The sequence below is a fragment of the Pelodiscus sinensis genome, chromosome 5 (assembly GCF_052426305.1).
Source record: "Pelodiscus sinensis isolate ZL-2025 chromosome 5, ASM5242630v1, whole genome shotgun sequence".
NCBI classification, from domain to species: Eukaryota; Metazoa; Chordata; order Testudines; family Trionychidae; genus Pelodiscus; species Pelodiscus sinensis.
The window spans coordinates 59,898,136-59,917,030 of record NC_143056.1 but is presented as its reverse complement, the minus strand read 5'-3'; positions in this window follow the sequence as shown (position 1 = coordinate 59,917,030).

The window sequence follows — 18,895 nt, the reverse complement described above, 5'->3', positions numbered from 1 at the left end:
CATCCCCTGTTCTATTGTGGTACAATTCCCAGAAGCAAAGTGCTAGGGTCTAATGCTACTCTCTCTAGAAGCATTCAAAAAATTGGCATGAACTTTTATGACAGCAGGATTGCCCTTCAAAATCCAATGTAATCTGTGCAGTCACATTACATATGGAAAAGTTCTCTCTCCCTTTGAGCAGAATTCTGGGAATGATAGAAAGAGATGCACTTTATATCATCAGCAATAGCATAAAGACAATTGCCAAATATCTCCATTGTCTTTTATTCATAGGTATTTCAGTGGACCTCATCATAGGACCTGAATATTTATTAAGTGGGCTTTTCCCCAAGGTCAGTCAAGTATATCCAAGTTTGGATGTATCGACATTTCCATGGAGGTATCCCAGAATCTCAAATCCTGAGCCAGATAGTCAGCATAAAATTTGTTATTGAAGTACTGCAACTATAGTGAAACTTCATCCATTACCAAATTCAGCCCGGCTCTCGTAACTTCAGGGTGTGCTTAGGAAACCTTTTGAAAACTTAAATAGCAGGTTTCCCTGCACCAAAAACCTCCGAAGATCATGCCTCTATCTGGTATATTACTATAGAAAAACTACATTTACAGAGAAAAAACCTTTTCAATAAAAATTACATGTGGCTTTTAGGGGGAGACAGAGTCTAATAATTGTATTTCAAATATTTGTATTTACATTTTATAAGATTTTCTATCACTTTAGGGATCCATTTACACAGCAGAAATACAGATTTAGTGTTCCCATGGCCTTTCAAAGCCAACATGGTGGAAATACCACAGATAATCAGCTATCAATTTAAAAACAAAATCCCTGAATCAAATAGCACTTCAAGGCCTGTGGAGCTATAAAGCAAAGGAAAAGAGTAAACACTAATAGAAATACCAGCTGTATTTAGATTTATATGAATACTGTTACTTTTATTAATAGATATTGATGTAAAACCACAGATGCACATGGAGCTCCACAAGAGAAAAAGAAAGTTTCTAGTCCCGCCCCTTGGAACTTAAGATGCAATGGTTTGATCCTGAGCTCCCTCAACTTCTAACAACATCAGCAGGAGCTATACGCTGAGGCCCTCTCAAGCAGATGTGCTTGGCTCCTGGTAGGATCAGGCCATAAGTTAGAGAAAACACAACAATTAAAAAAACTCAACAAAAGTCCATGATAGGCAAAAGTAAATATGGGATGAAGAAAAAACAACTTTGAACACGGGACAAAGTCAAAATGCTTTAGAGGGAGGGGACATGTACCTGTAGTCAATAGACTGATGAGCTGATTAGTTTATGTCTAGCTGGTTATTTGGAGGGAAAGGGGGGATTGGCAAAAGAGTATTTTATTTTTACTTTATTCAATTAGTATTTAAATTTCAGTTGATGAAATCTTCCAATGAAAATTCAAAGAACTATTTTCAATTTGATTCAGGTTCTTATGGAATCTGAATATACAGCTCAAGTGTGGGGGTGGGGAAGGGGTGGTTCCAGAGTTTGCCAACTTCAGGCAACCATAAAACACTATTATCAAGAAGACAGACAATGGGAAGGCGAGGGGAAAACAGTTATTGATCTCAGCATAGACCGCCTTCAGGCAGCAGCTCCAAAGTTGGAATCGTTGGACTGTCACTACAGTCCTAAACAAACAGACTGCACAGTATACTCTTTGTACTGAAGAGCTTCTTAGAAAAATACTGCTGCTAAAATGTCCTGTACTACATAGCAAGGTTCAGGGAATATTTTCCTTCAGTTTTATCTATGTGATGGTGCCACCTACAGGGTAATGATGGTATCAACAACTGCATACATTTCCAGCTGCACCTGTCTCATCAATTTTGTTGGCTATTTGAATAATCAGAAAGGGTCTCTTTCCTGGCAGATATGCAGCCTCAAAATTATTTGAAGGAGCTGTGGGGAGACCAGAAGCGAAAATGCAAGATTCTTGAAACTCATCTGAAGTGGATATCAGTGGGGTAGCTACCACTTCAAAAGACTGTGTCCTCTCCTTGCCTCTCCCATCCTTCCAGTGATAACTTCTTAGAGATAAAAGTTTAAGTAAAGAAAAGTAGGGATAATTTTAGAAAAGTAGGGGTAGGGGGAGAGAACTCTAATCTACCCAGTGACTTAACTTTTTTTAAACTATTAATACCATCAAGTGGTATCACTATGATCTCAACTTTTTCTGTTTTCTTGATACAAGTAATTGGGTAGCTCAGTGGAAGGATAGCAGGGTGTAGAGTCTATCATTTCTAGGTCACTGGGTCAAATCTAGTCCAGGTTAGAACTTAGAAATAACTGGAATGCTTACCATGAAGAGAGTGATGAAATTGACTAGGGACCATAACAGAAACTTGAAATCTATTCCCAATTTTGCATAGGCTCCCTATGTCACATTAGGCAACTCAATATATGTCCTCTGGTCCCTCATCTAGAAAATCATGCTATTGATAAAAAAACCCATAGGTAAATGCTTTGAGATCCTTGAATAAAATAGTTATGTGAAATGAGTTTATGGCTGTAATTTCTAGTATACAGGTGTTCTCTTCACAGTTAGCAGCTTTGTCTGCAGCCCCAACAAAGAGACCAAGACGACTGACAGTCCATGGGAAACAAACTCACCCTTAGAAATTGTCTCTCTCAGTATGGCTTGGGGAGAAAGAAGCTTGTATCACTGATGAACGGATCTAATGTACATATCTAATGTGGATAAACACAGAATGCCAGCCTATAGTGCTTTTTGATACTATTTATAAACCCTGAAGTCACTTTAAGGAATTAGTGCCTCTAACCAAAATAAACTGAGAGAGGTCATTAAAAAAAATCCATCTCATACGCAGACTGGGAAAGCATGAGGATCTGTGAGTTATAAAGATCCAGACTCTCATTCACAATGAATTTTTTTTTAGGTAAACAGTAAATTGAGCTGAGGAGTAATATTAATGATTTTCAGCTGAAGGAAGTGGAAAACATTGCAGAAATGAATCTGATAAATGAGGTAGCTGAGCTGCAATTTAAAAAAAAAAAAACCATACATCCCTCTGTAAGTTCCAAGAAAAGCTGGAGAGCCTTGTGTTTTTCTGTAGGTTCCTTACTTTATTTTTTCCTCTTGCTTTTCAAGTGCAACTATTTTATTTGCCCAGGAAAAATATTATTTCATGAAGATCATATTGGAAATGCATCTTCTACCTCTGCGTATTATTTCCGTCTAGGGAAAAAGATCCAGCTGTTCTTCTCACTCAAAAGAGTACATCCATGTATTAATTATAGCTAAGACAGCTCTACACAAGTCACTTCACTAAGACAAGATAATACAGAAAGTAAAATCTAAGAGTCTAGACACATTCAAAATCTTCAAGAAATCACGAGGACAACACTATTTCCATATTAGATGCTCCTTCAGAGCTAAACTGACTAATGGAAAGTTTACCCTCATGTAATCTGTTTGCCTCTAGCAAAGATGGGTACAGCCTTCCTAAAATGGGTGCAGACTGGGAAAGCATTTCCTCCTGAGATTTTTCAAGTGTTGTAACTTCATTGCTATACCATGAAAAGAATAATGGGCCTGACTTTCCATTGCCTTGCGTTTTCTGAAGACCTAGTTTGTGTGATCAGCACAACTATCTCCAATGTCTGTCCTAGCCACTCAGCAACCCATTATTTTCTCACAGCTAAGGTCTACTTCTTTAGCTCAGAGAGGCTTCAGGACTTTTTAATATTTTTGGCAGACCTGCACAGAGAGAACTTTGCCAACAATCAGCACTATTTCTTTAAAACTTTTTTCTGAGTGTAAGAATTCATGTTAAATGTGCTGAATTGTCAGAACCTGAAGAGTGTCTTTATGTCTCCATAGATCAGATACAGCCCAAACAGCAGCAGTAAATACCCCTTTACATCGTTCCACTAATATACCTCATGTCTGGCTTAGAGGGACCACATATTTAGATGGAAAGTTAGTTTGGACTTCATGGCCCATCTAATCCCAGGCTTCCCCACTAAAAATTTCATCAAGTGTTTATTGCATAGAGAAGGGTGTTTAAGACAGCAGTCAGACACTTTTACCTGGATCAACAAACTCATTCAACAAAAAAGTAACCTAACCACTATTATGAGTTCATCTTTCAGTTACTGATGAGCCAGGATGGAACTTGTATATTAGCCAAGAAAGGCCACTGGTAACTAATACAACTGATGAGGCAATGTGGGTTTTCCTCTCTCCCCACACACAGAGAAAAACAAGTATTGGAGCTGTAACCTGCAGAGGAGAATATGCCCCAAGGCACCTGAACTACAACTCCTGTGAGTCATTTGAGCAACATTTCAAAAAGTTTTTTCTTCTTCATTTAGACTGAAAGAAGACATTTGGAAAGATTGGTTTAGTCAAAAACCTACCATTCCACTGGGGAAAAACTTTTGACTAAACAAAAAAAAAAAGTTTTGATGGAAAATTTTTAGCCAGCGCCAGGAAGTAATATGCTGTAGACTGTTATTTCCAGTTTGAATTGAATAATATTTTATTTATTTATATATATATAAAATTTGAAGACTAATATTCTTTCAAGGAGTATATGAACATAAAATTTGCATCGGAACTTCCCTAATCTCAGAGGCATTTTGATGGGTGATTTTGGTCTAGGCCAGGCTGTTTAGTAACAAGTAAAGTTATGTGCACTCATCAAGAGAACATACCCCCTAGCTTGAATTAATATATAATGAGCATCCTATTTACTAGGGTTAATATGAAACTAGACAAAACTATTTTAAAATATAACACTGCAAATTATTCTTTCAGACTGAGCTGTGGGAGGTTGAAATGAAATTCCTGTGCTCACAGTGAGCTCAGCTCACCAGCAGGAGGGGGGAAAAAACCCACACCGTTTAAAGAAGGGCCCTGCAGCTTTGCACCTGCAGTTCAATTCTGCAATCCATCATTTACATTACTTTTTTGGAAATGGAGGATTAGGAAAATCTTGTGGCAAATTTACAGTGATCTGTGAAAGCTTCCTTTCCTGTCCTCTCTGCCTCAGCTACAACTAGGATCTAATCTTTCAAAACCAGTTATTTCCTGGCAAAACAACTTATTTCTACCTACAATCATTCTTTCCTGGGAACTGAAATAGTACTGTGGAGAGTGTTGGATGATGAGCCTTGTAGGTTGTAAAATGTAAGTTCATTCTGATCCTACATTTAAAACCAAATATTTATCTTGCCTCTGAGAAATTTTAATTATTTCCTTTACTGAAGGAATGATTCTTTAGAGATCATTCTGGATCTGGAAAGGAAAAAAACTTCAAGGAAAGTTACAGAATTCTACATAACCAAGATCTTTGTACAGTACTACGATGTGTCTGAAGAAATATTACAGTGCAAATATCCAAAGAAGTCCTTTAGGAGTGCCAGCCTGTCGAGGCAGCTCATTGGGCTTAAGGGAGATCACAGCCTCTTTACGTTCACTTCATGACTGTAGATAGGACTATCCACTGACTAATGCTGAGGGCAGATGATTTTTTATAGCCATATGGCATCTCAGTGCTTTCCCTATTGGGCTCCTATACCAGAACTATGGTTCATGTGGGGCTAATTTCCCAAACTGGAAGATTCCTTATCACTTCCAAAGGCAGAGTAAGACAGAATTAATCAAATTGTTCAGTATAGTTGTAGTTTACCTGTGTAGAAGCAGGTAACAAGCATCAACTGTAACATTTCTTCAGTGATCCTGAAATTATTTTAGTGGATATCAGTTTATGGAGGGAGGGCTACAAACATTACTATGGACAACGAACTCTATCATCACTTTTTGTCTAAGTTTAAATATAAACTGAGGAGTGGTAAACTTGTTTTGTCAAGTTTAGGACCCTCTAAATAACACAGAGTTCTATATTTAGAACAGAACTTGAAGTTATGACAGGAAAAAAATAATTTGAGGTTTCAGTTCCACTCGGATCATTCCATGCAAGATTTCAAGCACAAATCCTGAGCTACCACAGGTTTCTATTTCATGCCCTTGGATACTTCTATGAGCAATGCAAAAATTACTTCCAGGCAAGAATCAATATTGCTTGCCTAACACAAGATTCTGTTTAGCTACAAATATATGGGGTGAGGAATCAATTACGTTTCCCTTGAAAAACTGTGGTTTAATTTAAGAGAGAGTCTGGCAAAACTAAAAAATTTAATGGAATATGAAACTCAAAATTGGGGGAAAAAAAATCTAGAGGTTTTGCAAAGCCAAAACACCACGATGTTCTCTCAACCCTAGCAATTAATTATGCAACATTTAAAGACGAGTCTTGCAAGTAAATCTTATTGCAAGATTACATGCTATGGAAATAGAGAATAACAGTAATACTTAGCAAATTACATAATGTTTTATGTATTCAAAGAGCTGTATAAACAAACCAAGAAATTCATGTTTTTCTGCAAACTCAGTTTTGATTAATACTGAGTGGAAACTAGTGAAGGAAAAAAAAACAGAACCCCGGTTTCAAACATTCAAATTTTGGGAGTGTTAAAATCTGAATCTGGATTTGAATTTCTCAGTTGGCCCCAAACTTTATGGGATAAAATTCTGCAGAGTGAGCCTGTACCAAATCGTGTAAACAGTATCTGTCTGTGTGTTCTGTTAGTATACATTTCACAGAAAACTAGGCACTCTAGTTGTTTTTTCTCCTACGTGTACATTTAGTAGTTAGAAAAGTAAACATCAATTTAAAGTACACATGAAAACTACAGAACCAGCTCCAGAGAGCACTCTTAGTGGTACAAAACATCTAGTTGTGCTCAGATCCTTTCCCTCAGAGGAAAAACAATCTCTGTAAGGTACAAGTAGTTCCACACAAGTTTCCTTTACAGTTTTTCTCCAGTATTATTCCTGGGGGAGGGAGGGAGGAGGTACACCATACACCCGACAAACAGATATTCAGTTCCCAAAGCCACTGACCTTGGATTACCACTCAGATCTAAGTCTGTGCAACACCAGCAAAGGCCACAAACTGCCACACTTTCTCCAAATTCTCCACACCACTTCCCAGCTTCCGGGCAGCATGGATCCATCACAACTTCTAAACTGTCTGTTTTCCATGAAATTTCTCCTTACTGGGGCCTCCTCATAATTAAAAAGTGGATACTACATGCTTTTTTGGGGATGACATGCAAAGAGTATCTGTCCTCCCATACCAGTCCCCAGTTCCAGGTCCACAACCTGCTTCTGCCCACAGTGAAGCTACCAGGGTTCTGAGGGTAAGGGGAAGCAAGAGCTATGCAACTGAAGCAGCACTCCTGCCTTCTGAACATTCAAACAGGGATCCATTGAGGTTTGGTCCTTGCTGCTGCAGCAGTGATTGAGGCCCTGGCTAACACCTCTCCAGAATACTGCCTGCATGTAAAACATTAAATGTATACTCCCTATCTGCAGTGCATCCACCACAGATACCTATAAACCTTGAGATGAGTTCTGAGAACACCACCTCCAGGTGATGGACACTGACAGAAATTGCAAGGGTTCTACAGCTCCAGAAGAATGTAACACGGGTTTAGCAGCAACATCATTGGCAGCCTGCGGTGGAGAAAAGATAGGGATTAAAATTTTGACAAAGAATGAGAATGTACCTTAAAGTACAATCTACAAAGCCAGAACTTCAGCAAGCTTCTCAGTTCCCTACGGATTCAGAGCATAACGATCAGAATACCATTCATTAACCGATCAGTGGTAACAGGCAATTTCCAAGGCCTTCTTGGATAGAAGAGATAGGCAGCAGACTGTGTGTCACAGCATGGACACATTTAGAAATATTTACCTTACCAAACACAGGAGATACTTGTGCTATTCAGAAAGTGTATTCTTCAGTTTGTCCATCCCGAATGCAATAGCAGTCTCAAGTGTCATGGACCAGATTCTGCTTTCACTAACACTCTTGTATTCTGTTGATCTTAATATTATTTCTCTTGACTTATTTGGGGGGGGTCTATGAGGGGAGAAATCAGCCCCTTTGTTTTTATACAGTACTGAAAAAGCTCTTTGAGAAAACAGTGTGAAGGCTAATGATGTTCACAGATTGTTACAGTGCTGTCAATTATCCTTCTGCTGCTGGAGAACTGACTTTTTAAAAAATGCATTTTGAAAGGATTCACTCCTTCCCCTCCCCACTACAGAAGTGAGGAAAAGGATAGTTTTTACACTCATTCATCTTCATTTCAGTAAAGAATGCTTGAGGGCTGCCAAACCTTACTAACTTTTGGGGGGGGGGGAAAGGGAGCTGTAAAGGAGAGAGTGAGAGAAGAATTAGAAATCAATCCAAGACCACTTGCTAATTAGAAAGATACTTTCAGATACCAGCTTTAGTACTTTCAACAAAAGAGACAGGAAAGCTTCAGTAAACATCTTAATTAAGGATTGTCAATTGTAAAGCCAAAATTTCTCAGCTCTTGCTGGTTTGTGACAACACTTAGCACTATTTAAACTTACAGGATTTGTATTTAATTTCCTTCCTTTCCCTCTTTCTCCACATTTAAGAGACGACTTAACAGAAAGTTATAAAGGTATGAATACTCCTTCCTGGAGACAGTAGTCATTTGCATCCAGGGAAGGGTAAAATGGTTTGAATAAAAAAAAAGAACCCTCTCAAATCACCACATTCTTTAACTGAAGCCTTTGAATATTTCACAAAGTCTGCTTCTTTCATTTTCTTGGGCTTTTGTATTTCCTAATTTAGCTGGGCTCCAAGAGTGGGAGCAATGAGACACGCCAAGGAAGACTCCATTAGTGGTAAGATGGACAGACCTGGATCATAATACCTCCATCTTGTGTGCTAACTATTCATTTCCTGCCTGTGAGGATTCATTATTATCGTTTTGTCTTATCTGGGTGCTCCATTCATATCTCTCAGGTTTTAAACCCTGAGACTTTTTTCTACACGTTGAAAAGTATTTACTTATAAAAGGTTTCCATGATATTCTGAATATTTTTCCATGAATGTCAGTAATTTAAAAAAAGTTAATTGTTTCAGGCTCTCACTCTTTAACTCTGTATGTTAAACATTACTTTTATTCTTTGTTTTAAATTAACTGAATGCCTCTAGCACTAATTCTGGCTACTTCATGTTGGTTTAGGCCTCACACAGTAATCACACTGAGAAAGGATGACTGGCAATAACAGGAAACAGAAGGAAAAACAGAGTCAGAGTATGGCTAAGGGGAAAAGCCTCTTATCACATCAGTAATCCAAAGATTCAGGTTGAGGGCCAAACCCCATGCCAGGTACAGGCCATGGTCAGGTTCACAAAGACAATAAAACCCATCCCACTGTAGTTTTCCCCCAGACTTTCTTTAGAGAAGTATGAGGAATTTCTCCCATTCACCAGACTTTCAATTTATGACCACAGCTCAGAGTGGAGGGGGGGGGGGGCAACTACACACTGTACACCAAGGCCCCAGGATATGCTTTATCTTGAGGAAATCTGACTGCCCTTTCCACTCACTAAGTGGATGAGCAGAGGGTGACCTGAGCATCACCTAGGGAAGCCTCACTGTTCTTCTCTTCTGAGCAGGCTATTGCTCTCAGGCCTGCAGACTCCAATTTTGTCCAGAATGACCAAAAATAATCCTTTCCTTTAACAAAGTCCCCAACTTTCTAAATGTTTCTTCCTTCCCTTTCTCAGTATTTCCTCTCTTAATTATTCCATCCAGGTGAAGGAATCTACTTCTGTGCATGACATTTCTTACAGGGTGTGATGGACCAGGCTGAGTGTGGGCACCTCTGAGGGTGTCCGCTCAGGGCAAATTGCTCAAAATCAGGGCTCTTTCCAGCCCCTTCTTTGGCTAGCTTTTGCTCTCTTTCAGCAATGTCTTTGGCTACCAACAACAATCTCAGTTTTGGCTTTGAGGCTTTCTTTCTAAAGGCAATGACTCTCTTCAAGCACAAATCGTTCAGAGCCTTTTGGTCCAGACTGTCATATAGTTGCTGAATCATTGCAGTGGCTCTTTAACCAACCAAACTCTCAATACCAAAAATCAAATTTAGAACAGCGTGGGGCCCTGATCCAAATCTCAATTGACCAAGATCCGTGGATCTTGCCATCTACGCCACGGTGCACGGTGATGGACTGGACACTGCTGAGGGCATCCATTCACGACAAATTGCTCAACACTAGGGCTCCTTAGAGCCCCTAACTGGAGGCCTTTTCCAAATAGGCCACAAACCAGTCACACCGAGTGCTTCAGCTGCCAATCCGGCCAGCAGGAAGCCTCATGAGCAAAACCCCTCAGACATCCCAGCTCTCCCTGTGCCACAATCAGCCCCGGGCCTAACACACAGGCAAGGGGTTATAGAACCCAATCTCACCTACCCCCGAACAGGTTCTCCCAGTCCCAGAAGACCAGCCACAGTTCCCAGTCAATTTACACTTTGGATCTTACCCACAAAATCACGCTGGACCAAACCTTTAGAATCTAAAATCTAAAGGTTTATTAATAAAAGAAACAAAAGGTAGAGAGTAATGTTGTTAAACAAAATACATTACATGTACCAATCACTGAGTCCCTGATGCAGGCTCTCAGCAGAGATGTTACAAACTGCTATCTTAAGAGTCTCTCGTGTACATCCTATGTCAAGATGGGTCCACGATTCTTTCCGGCTCTCTGTCCCTTGCAAGGCTGTATCTGGGATCAAGAGCACAATTCAAGACAAGATGGAGTCCGCCTCCTGGCACTTTATATCCATCCCTGGTACCTTCCAAGCTGGAGCAGGTCACATGGCCAAGTGACCTAACCATGTGTCCCATGTCAGCAGCCATTAGATACTCACTGGTTTGCAGATTCCAGACGCATGTCTCAGATGTGTATTGGGCAACTTGAGGGCCATTGTCCCTGGAATTGTGCTAATTAGCATAGTCATTCACTGGACATTCCTGTCCCATTGCTCTGTCTCAGACAGAGAACCTTCCAGCATAAGCACAGAGTATATATTTATAACTCCACATACAGATATCACACAAGTACATGAGTAGCATACGTAGAATCAATAGAACATAAGCTTTCATTTGACAGCTCACATGGCCCCTTTATACAGACTTTTGGGCAAACACCCCCTTGGGGGCACAGCAGTGATCTGGCTGCTCCCCTTAAAAGCCAATAATGTGACACAGGGACAAATGCACCCCATCTTAGCAAGCTTGTCCATTAACCCTTGCAGTCCTGGCCCTGTGTGGGCTTTGGAGACCCCTTTTCAAACCTTCAATTCTTAATGAAACGATACAGAAACATATGTTTAGATTCAGAAAGTCTTTTAGAAGTCTTGAAAATCACTTAGCTTTGCGAAGCCTGAGTTCAGGCTCCAAATGTTATGGCTGGGGAAGAGTTAGATGTCCCAGAATGGGATTCACAAAAGCCAGCATGCGAGGTGGCACCTCAGTCAATGGGAGTTACATGGAGGGTCTTACCCTTTTCTTGATGTTAGGTACCTAAGTCCAAGCTCCAGACAGACATTTTCCTCTTCTTGGAATTTTCAGCTGCAAACCCACCGTTGGTATTTGGTGCCTATGCCATTTTTAGCGAGAAGCTAATGTGTCTCTATCATCCAACGATTCTTTCGTTATCTATCCACAGCAGAACAGCTTAAACACTGGGCCAGAGGGAAAGACAGCAAGCAGAAGAATAAATCCATATTCTGGTTCTCAGTGTAATCACCTGAGAGGTGGGAGATCCAGAATTCAGTCCCCTGGCTCCACAGATGACAGGTGAAGCTTCCCCTTGGAGAGGCTAGCTCCCTGCCTCGTTTCTTGCAACCAAGGCCACACCCCTGGTCATTGCTCACAGCCTTCACATCCAGGGCCCAGAATGAGAGGTCAGTCTGGACTATGGGGGGCAAGAGGGCTCAGCCATAATCGAGCCTCAACCAAGATTGAGCTCTCAGCCCCTGAAGCAGAACTCATGGCCCTGGCCAAAGCTCTGAACCCAGAGCACTTCCCCAATTCTTCTCCTTTCCCCTACAATTCCATCTCTTTCCCCAAGGCCCTAGCCCCTGCCACTCCCACTCCTCTCCTGGGCTCGTTCTCACCCCCTCCCCTGCCCCATTCACTCCTTTCTGCTCATCCTGCACCACAGTCCTCAGATCAGAAAGCTCGGTGTCCCTTCTGCAACCATAGATAGGAGCAAGAGCTCTCCAGCTCTAGGGCCATGGCCAGGGGAAATTTTTCCAGGGGCCCCAAACTGACCAGGCCATTATGACGGTCTGCCACTGCCTCTCTTCACCCCAGTAGTGAGAGGTTGGGGAGGCTTACCCTCCTCTGGCCTCCATTACACTCTACCCATGCCTGGCTCCAAGGATTTTTTTAAAATTATTTATCCACAGTGGAACAGCTTCAACAGTAGAGACTTGCAGGAGTCCCCAACATCAGTATATCCCATATCACAGTGGTTAGGGCAATCACGTGAGAGGTGATAGATCCCCAATTAAAGCTCCCTTCCCCATCCCTAAGCAGAGGAGAAGGAACTTGAACCACAAGTCTCCTGCATCCCAGGTGAGTAGCCATACCACCGGATTAGAAGTTGAGAGAGAGTTCCTCCCACACTGGCATTTCGTGTAAGCTTCTCTATAGGGGCCCAATCTAGCAGGCAAACTCTAAGCCTGCTTAACAAATCAGACCCCATGGTTGAGTTGGGCTTTTCTTCCCCTGGTTTGTGCATCACTCAGTATAACTTCTGGACTTATGTTGGAATCCAGGCCCTAGGCCCTTTCAAGGTGGGAGGGTCCCAGAGCTCAGGCTGCAACCAAAACTCTTAGCTCTGCACTGTAATTAAACAGCCCTGCAATCGGAACCCCCAAAGCTCCAAATCAGCTGGCACAGGCAAGCCACAAGTTTTGAATTGCACCGAAGACATGCCGTAAGACATGGGCTAAGTGGTGGAATGTCAGAAGAGGTTACCCCAGCTAAAGACAGCAAGAGAGGTGCTGATGCAGCCACAAAGGTACCCCATTGTCCAACAAATCCTAAAGCTGTGATGGCAGATACCTAGCTTAGTTGGACCTGTAGGACCAGACTGGGCTGGACCACAGCCGTGGCAGAAGCAGCAGTGACAATGGTAAACAACAGTAGATGCATTGCTTGTCCAATTCTACCCCATCTAGGATGGAGATAAACCAACTGGAACACATGCCTGGACTCTGGTACTATGCTGACCCCAGTCAACAAACCAGGAGCATACAACATAGGGAAAGAGTGGCATGTTCAAGGGACACTCTCACAAAGTGGTAAACGGAGGCAAAAATAAGACTGTCTAAGATACTATGAGGCAGGTATTTTACTTAAAGATTACGTGCTCGCATCATAGTTGCAGTGTTCTTCCAAATTAATGCTGCGTCCCATCTCCACATCATACAAGTTTAATTTTGTTATATACCAGCTCGGTGCTTATGAGAGAAAAATTTTTGTTTCTCAGATGTTCCCCAATGTGTTGTGCAGTTTTCCCAGATTTTGGGCCAACTGCCCCCGCTATGCCCCATAGCAAATGATGCCCCTGAAGATGAGCCACAAGAACAATTGAAGAAATGGAAAACACGTGTTAAGTGTATAATGGTAAACTAAATAGACCAAACTCCTTGAATCAAACAAAGAGAAGGTTACTGACTGATCAAATCACTCCTTAAGTACATGAGGAACAACTATTTGATCATAAGCTCTACAATCTAACAGAGAAAGGTATAAAAAGATTCAATCACTAGAAGTGGAAGTTAGACAAATTTAGATGGGAATAAGGCTTTTTAAAACACACAGTAATTTACCAAGGGTTGTGACAGATTCCCCATCAATGGCAATTTCTAGGGAATTATTCTGGGGATGTCCTATGGCCTGTGTTATATAAGAAGTGACTAGAGGATCGTAATAATCCCTTCTGGCCTCAGAGTCTATGAATCTATGACATCTGGCTCCAATTTCCAGGGCTGTCAGCCAAACCCAATTGCTAGAATTCAAAGAACCTATACAGCCTTCCCTTTGCTAATATCATTTTACTTTCCCATTTGAAGACACTGTTTAAGATATAGAGAAAGATTTACAGTCAAGAATTTGCAAGTTTGCAATTAATTTGCAATATGATATTAGCTAGTTTTCTAGTCCCAAAAGATCGTGAAATTAAATCAATGGTTATTTAGAGCAGGCATTATCTCAGTTAGGAGTGCAACGGGAAGGGAAACATTCTGTAGGTTTATAAAGATGTTTCTTGATTCTACCACCTATTTTCAGCTATAGATTGTACCTCTAAAATCTGGGAGTCTCTGGTCTGGCAACATCCGTGGTCCAGCAGGACCACAGATACTCCTGGAGCAGAGAACCTGGGGAGCCTAAGGGCAGGAGGGCCAGCTGGGTGGGACATCAGAGTTGGCAACTCAGCTGGGGGCAGAGCAGAACTGGGACTGGAGCCCTCCAGCAGCCCCCAGGAGCACAGGAATGGGGACAGAGCCCCACAGCTTCCCTCGGCCGAACGGGGCTATGGCTGGAGCCCCGTGGCTTCCCCTGGCCACGTGGTGCTGGGGTCAGAGCCTCAGCCCCACAGCTGCTCAGGAATGGAGCCAATGGTAACTGGGCAAGCCAGGCTGGGGGAGAAAGAGGCAGAGTTGCCTGCTGGGACAACTTGCCAACTGCAGGTGACGGGCTTAAGGGCCATTGGCAGGAACCTCCCCTGGTCCAGTAAATTCTCCCCAGAGAGATCCAACCTGTAAAAGGACAGTTTCCAAATAAGCACATACTACAGTTAATTAAAAATGAAGAAAGATACTTCATATCTGTGTGGGACTCCACTGAATGCTTTTTATTAAATCTTGGAACCTCAAGATGATAAAGCTGTATCATACAAAAGTTATAATTAGGGTTTCTGAACCGTTTCTCTATTTTGTGGAATTTCTCTTGGGTAAAATTAAAATTTCTTCTATAGGAGCTACCATAATTTACCCAACTTCTTAGAGAAGTTTGCCTTAAATTATATTTTTAAATGGCTCCTGCTTGAGTCCCTCCACACTAAGAGACCCACCCATTAAGTACAAGAAATTTGTAACATATGTTGGCATCTCTGCAAACAATTTTGAATACTGCAAAAGTTGTAAATTTGGGGTATTTCTGGTTAACCTTTCAGAATAAGTTGTCCCTACATTTATCTTGACTTTTAAAAAAATTATTAGATTCAGACCAAAAAAAAAAAAAAAAAAAAATCTACACACAATACACAGGCAATCTCATTTGCAAGAAATATACAGAAAATCATATAAATTTTCAAATTTTAAGGGGGGTTATTTTGTGAAAAGTGGCTTCTTTAGTTCCAGACAAATTACTAAACTGATAGTCTATTGTAAAAAAAGATAAGAGATACATTAACATGGATTTTTCACATTGCGCAGTTAGAGTTGTATATAGGTTGCATATAGCTAAGTTCCAGTGGGAATCTAGTCAAGGTCAGAACTACAAGACTTGGCGACACATTCTAGGAGATTATTGTTTAAGGAGGCGACAGCTCCATTCCAGTACTTAGTGACTATATGACCCTAACAAACAATGCAAATTCCAGAGAGACATCATGCTTTAGGACACACCACTGTAGCACACAGTGCTGACTACAGGATTAAGAGATGCTCCACATCTGTCCTAGTTTGTGGACTCTTCTCTGATCTTCCTTTTAAAACAGACATGTTTGTATTCATCATGATTTGGGTGAAGTCTAGAAAAAGTGCCTGTGCTCCTTTGTATTTTATATTGGAGAAAGCTTTTCACATTAATATGTATGGAACTGAGCAGATTTTGATCTGACCTCCATAATAGAGAGGACTTAAATGGAAATACCCTGTGCAGAATGTTTCTATAACACTACAGCATCCTCATTGACCAAAGTGTCCTGGAGACAAACTGCTTGTTATCCAATGCACAAAGATGAAGTATTAGGTGAACCTTTATGCCCATTTAGATTTCTACTGGTGCCATTGGGAAATAGTGTCCAAAGTACACTCGTATGTTGAGTCTCTTTATAGGCAATTTCAGAACCTATCTGCTTACTCAGGCAATACACCCTTTTCCAAACTCTGTACTACAGAACATCTTGGCTTTTCAACTCAGGACTGAAGCAAAAAAATTTGCTGAGAAAAAAATGTAATTTTGGAAGGATGCCTAAACAAGTCAGGCATGTTTTATCATTTTTTGAAAAAGCATACTTATTCATGAAGGGGAAGCCCACCACCACAGCTGTTATGCTCTTTTCCCGTATTGAATATAGTCGTTTGAACCATATTTAATGAAACATTTTCCAGATTGGAAACAGCATGCAATAATCTATACAGGCAATTTTAGAACACCATTTCCCAATGGCATCAGAGCAAACTCTAGGAAGACAAGACTCAGACATTTTTACTAACATGTTTTATATCACCCTGCTCAGAATAGGGTTAGACAACACAAAAGTAGAAATGTCAAATCTGTCGATGTAATAAGATTCCTAGAATGTCATTCTAAAGCCTCGAATGTCTGTTGAGCCAGTGGAGGGTGATGGAAACAGCTGAGAGCTGCTGAGAAGCATGGCTGAGAGCTCCTTTTGCTCAGAATATCATGGTAAGTTATCACTGGGATTTGCTGTCTGCTAACATTCCAATTTTATGTTTAGCCATTTTGACTTCGACTTATGAATTACACCCATGTGGTGCACAACTACAGCAACGCATGTATGAAGAGTCCTCGTGCCGTGTCAAGAGTTCTAGGATGACTGTGATATCAGCAGTAACTTGCTCCCGTGCTTACAGAACAGCTAATCTGCATGCAACAATTTCATTGCTTGGAGGAGGGAGATTGTACTGATGGTGAAATATTGGCCCAACTGCCAGTCTATCAAAATACACCTGCCCTCACAAGAATTGTAAGCACACACTCTTCATTCAACATCTGGACAAAACAAAGTTTCACACCACAACACAAATGTTTGCCCACGCTCATTCATTTTACCACAAAACCATCAACATAAGTGTCAAAGCTACGGGTCTTCACCAGCATTATTGTAAGCCACATAGCACAACAGGATCCTGCAAGGGTAGCTGTATTAGTTTGTACCTTTAAAAATGAGTAGTCCTATAGCACCTTAGAGGCTAACCAAATATGAGTTTTGTGGGCAAAACTCACTTCATGAAACAAGCAGAGTGGAAAGAAATGGGGGGGGGGGAACCTCACAATCTATAACAAAAAAAGAAGGAAGAGGTGGGGGGGGGGAGGGAAGTACTTGTCAATTGTAGTGCTGGTGCTAATGAGGCTAACTGAGTGGGCTGGAAGTGTCCCATACTTAGCTGCTGTTAGTTGAATGTTGGACCTACCTAGGCACTCATTAATGGATTTAAAAGTAGACATACTTTTACAAAGATTTCACAAGCCAACTACAGAGAGCGGAATTGGCCTTCAGATGCAAATCTGACACACTCTCATGGCTTGAACAAGGACCAGAATTGGATGGGCCATTATAAAACCTGCTTTCCTTCCATTCAATACCCAGTTGACATCAAAAGTCAAGAATGAGACACTCAACTAGCCTCATTAGCACCAGCACTACAATTGAGAGATACTTCCTCCCCCCCTTCCTTTTCTGCTACAAATTGTGAAGGCCCCCTGCTTTTCTTTCCACTCTATTCATCTGAGGAAGTGGGTTTTACCCACGAAAGCTCATGATACTATCTATATATTTTTGGTAGTCTCTAAGGTGCTATAAGACTATCCATTGTCCTGCTCTATGACATGAGCTCCCAGGCACTATGAGTAAGAATAGGAATAAATCACTTGCCAGCTGTGAAGCAGGATCCATTTGGTATGGACAGATGCGTAGATGCTGCCACATATTGTAGGATATGATAGGGGAAGAGTGCACACGAACAGCTAGTGTGTACCATATAGAGGGGTTTTGTCTTAAGAATTCACTTTGTGTGATATCATTTGATACCCCCTCTTTTTGCCTCCCCCCGTCCACTATCCAGTGTGGAATACAAAGCTCTGAAGCACATGTAGTAGTGTGAAATCCTTCAACGTGGACTTTCCATTGTTTGGCACCATCCCATGCAGTGGAAACACCAAATTTCCTTTAATGCAGGGGTGAGCAAATACCAGCCCAGGAGCTGGGTCCAGTCTGCCAGAATTAGCCCCTGGTGGGCCCCCACAGCACTATATTTACCTGCACCTTTACAGGCACAGGGGAATCACAGCTCCCATTGATTGCAGATCGCCACTTCCAGTCAATGGAAGCTGCAACTACCCATACCTGCAGAGGTGCAGATAAATAGAGCAGCAGCAACCCACCAGTGGCTAACCCTGGAGAACTGCTGTTGTTTTATTTCCCACCTCTGCCCTAATGTAAGGCACTTTAAATAGCTCACAGGAGTTGCCCTTTAATGACCTATCTAGCAAAGGGTATTATTATTTGATAGAGGGCTACAGTTCTAGCCTGTATGAAGTAGTGAGATATCATCAGTGGTCAAACAATTTCATCCCATAGAAACATTTTAAATAAATGTCTAACAGGTACATTTGGAAAACAGTATCTACTTTATTTTTTTAATCACATTGGAATTCAGCCATAATTTGCAACAAAACAAATTAAGGTACTAAGTGAGTTTATACTCAGCCCACTGTGTCTTGAAGATACTGCCAGGAAGGCAAAAGTCTCCCTGGTCCTCTGCCAGTTGCCCAGAGGAAGCATTCTTTTCTGATCCCCTCAGCAGGTGATCAGATAGATCTGCAGCATCTATCAGGCTGAATTCCTGTTCCTACTTCAGACGGGTATGATGAGCTGCTGGAATGGAGCAGAAAGAGGATCTACATAGCTGCCAAGGTGGGTTAAATCCTGGGAGCTGTGGAAGGCTGTCTGCTCTTCTCCAGCTGACCAG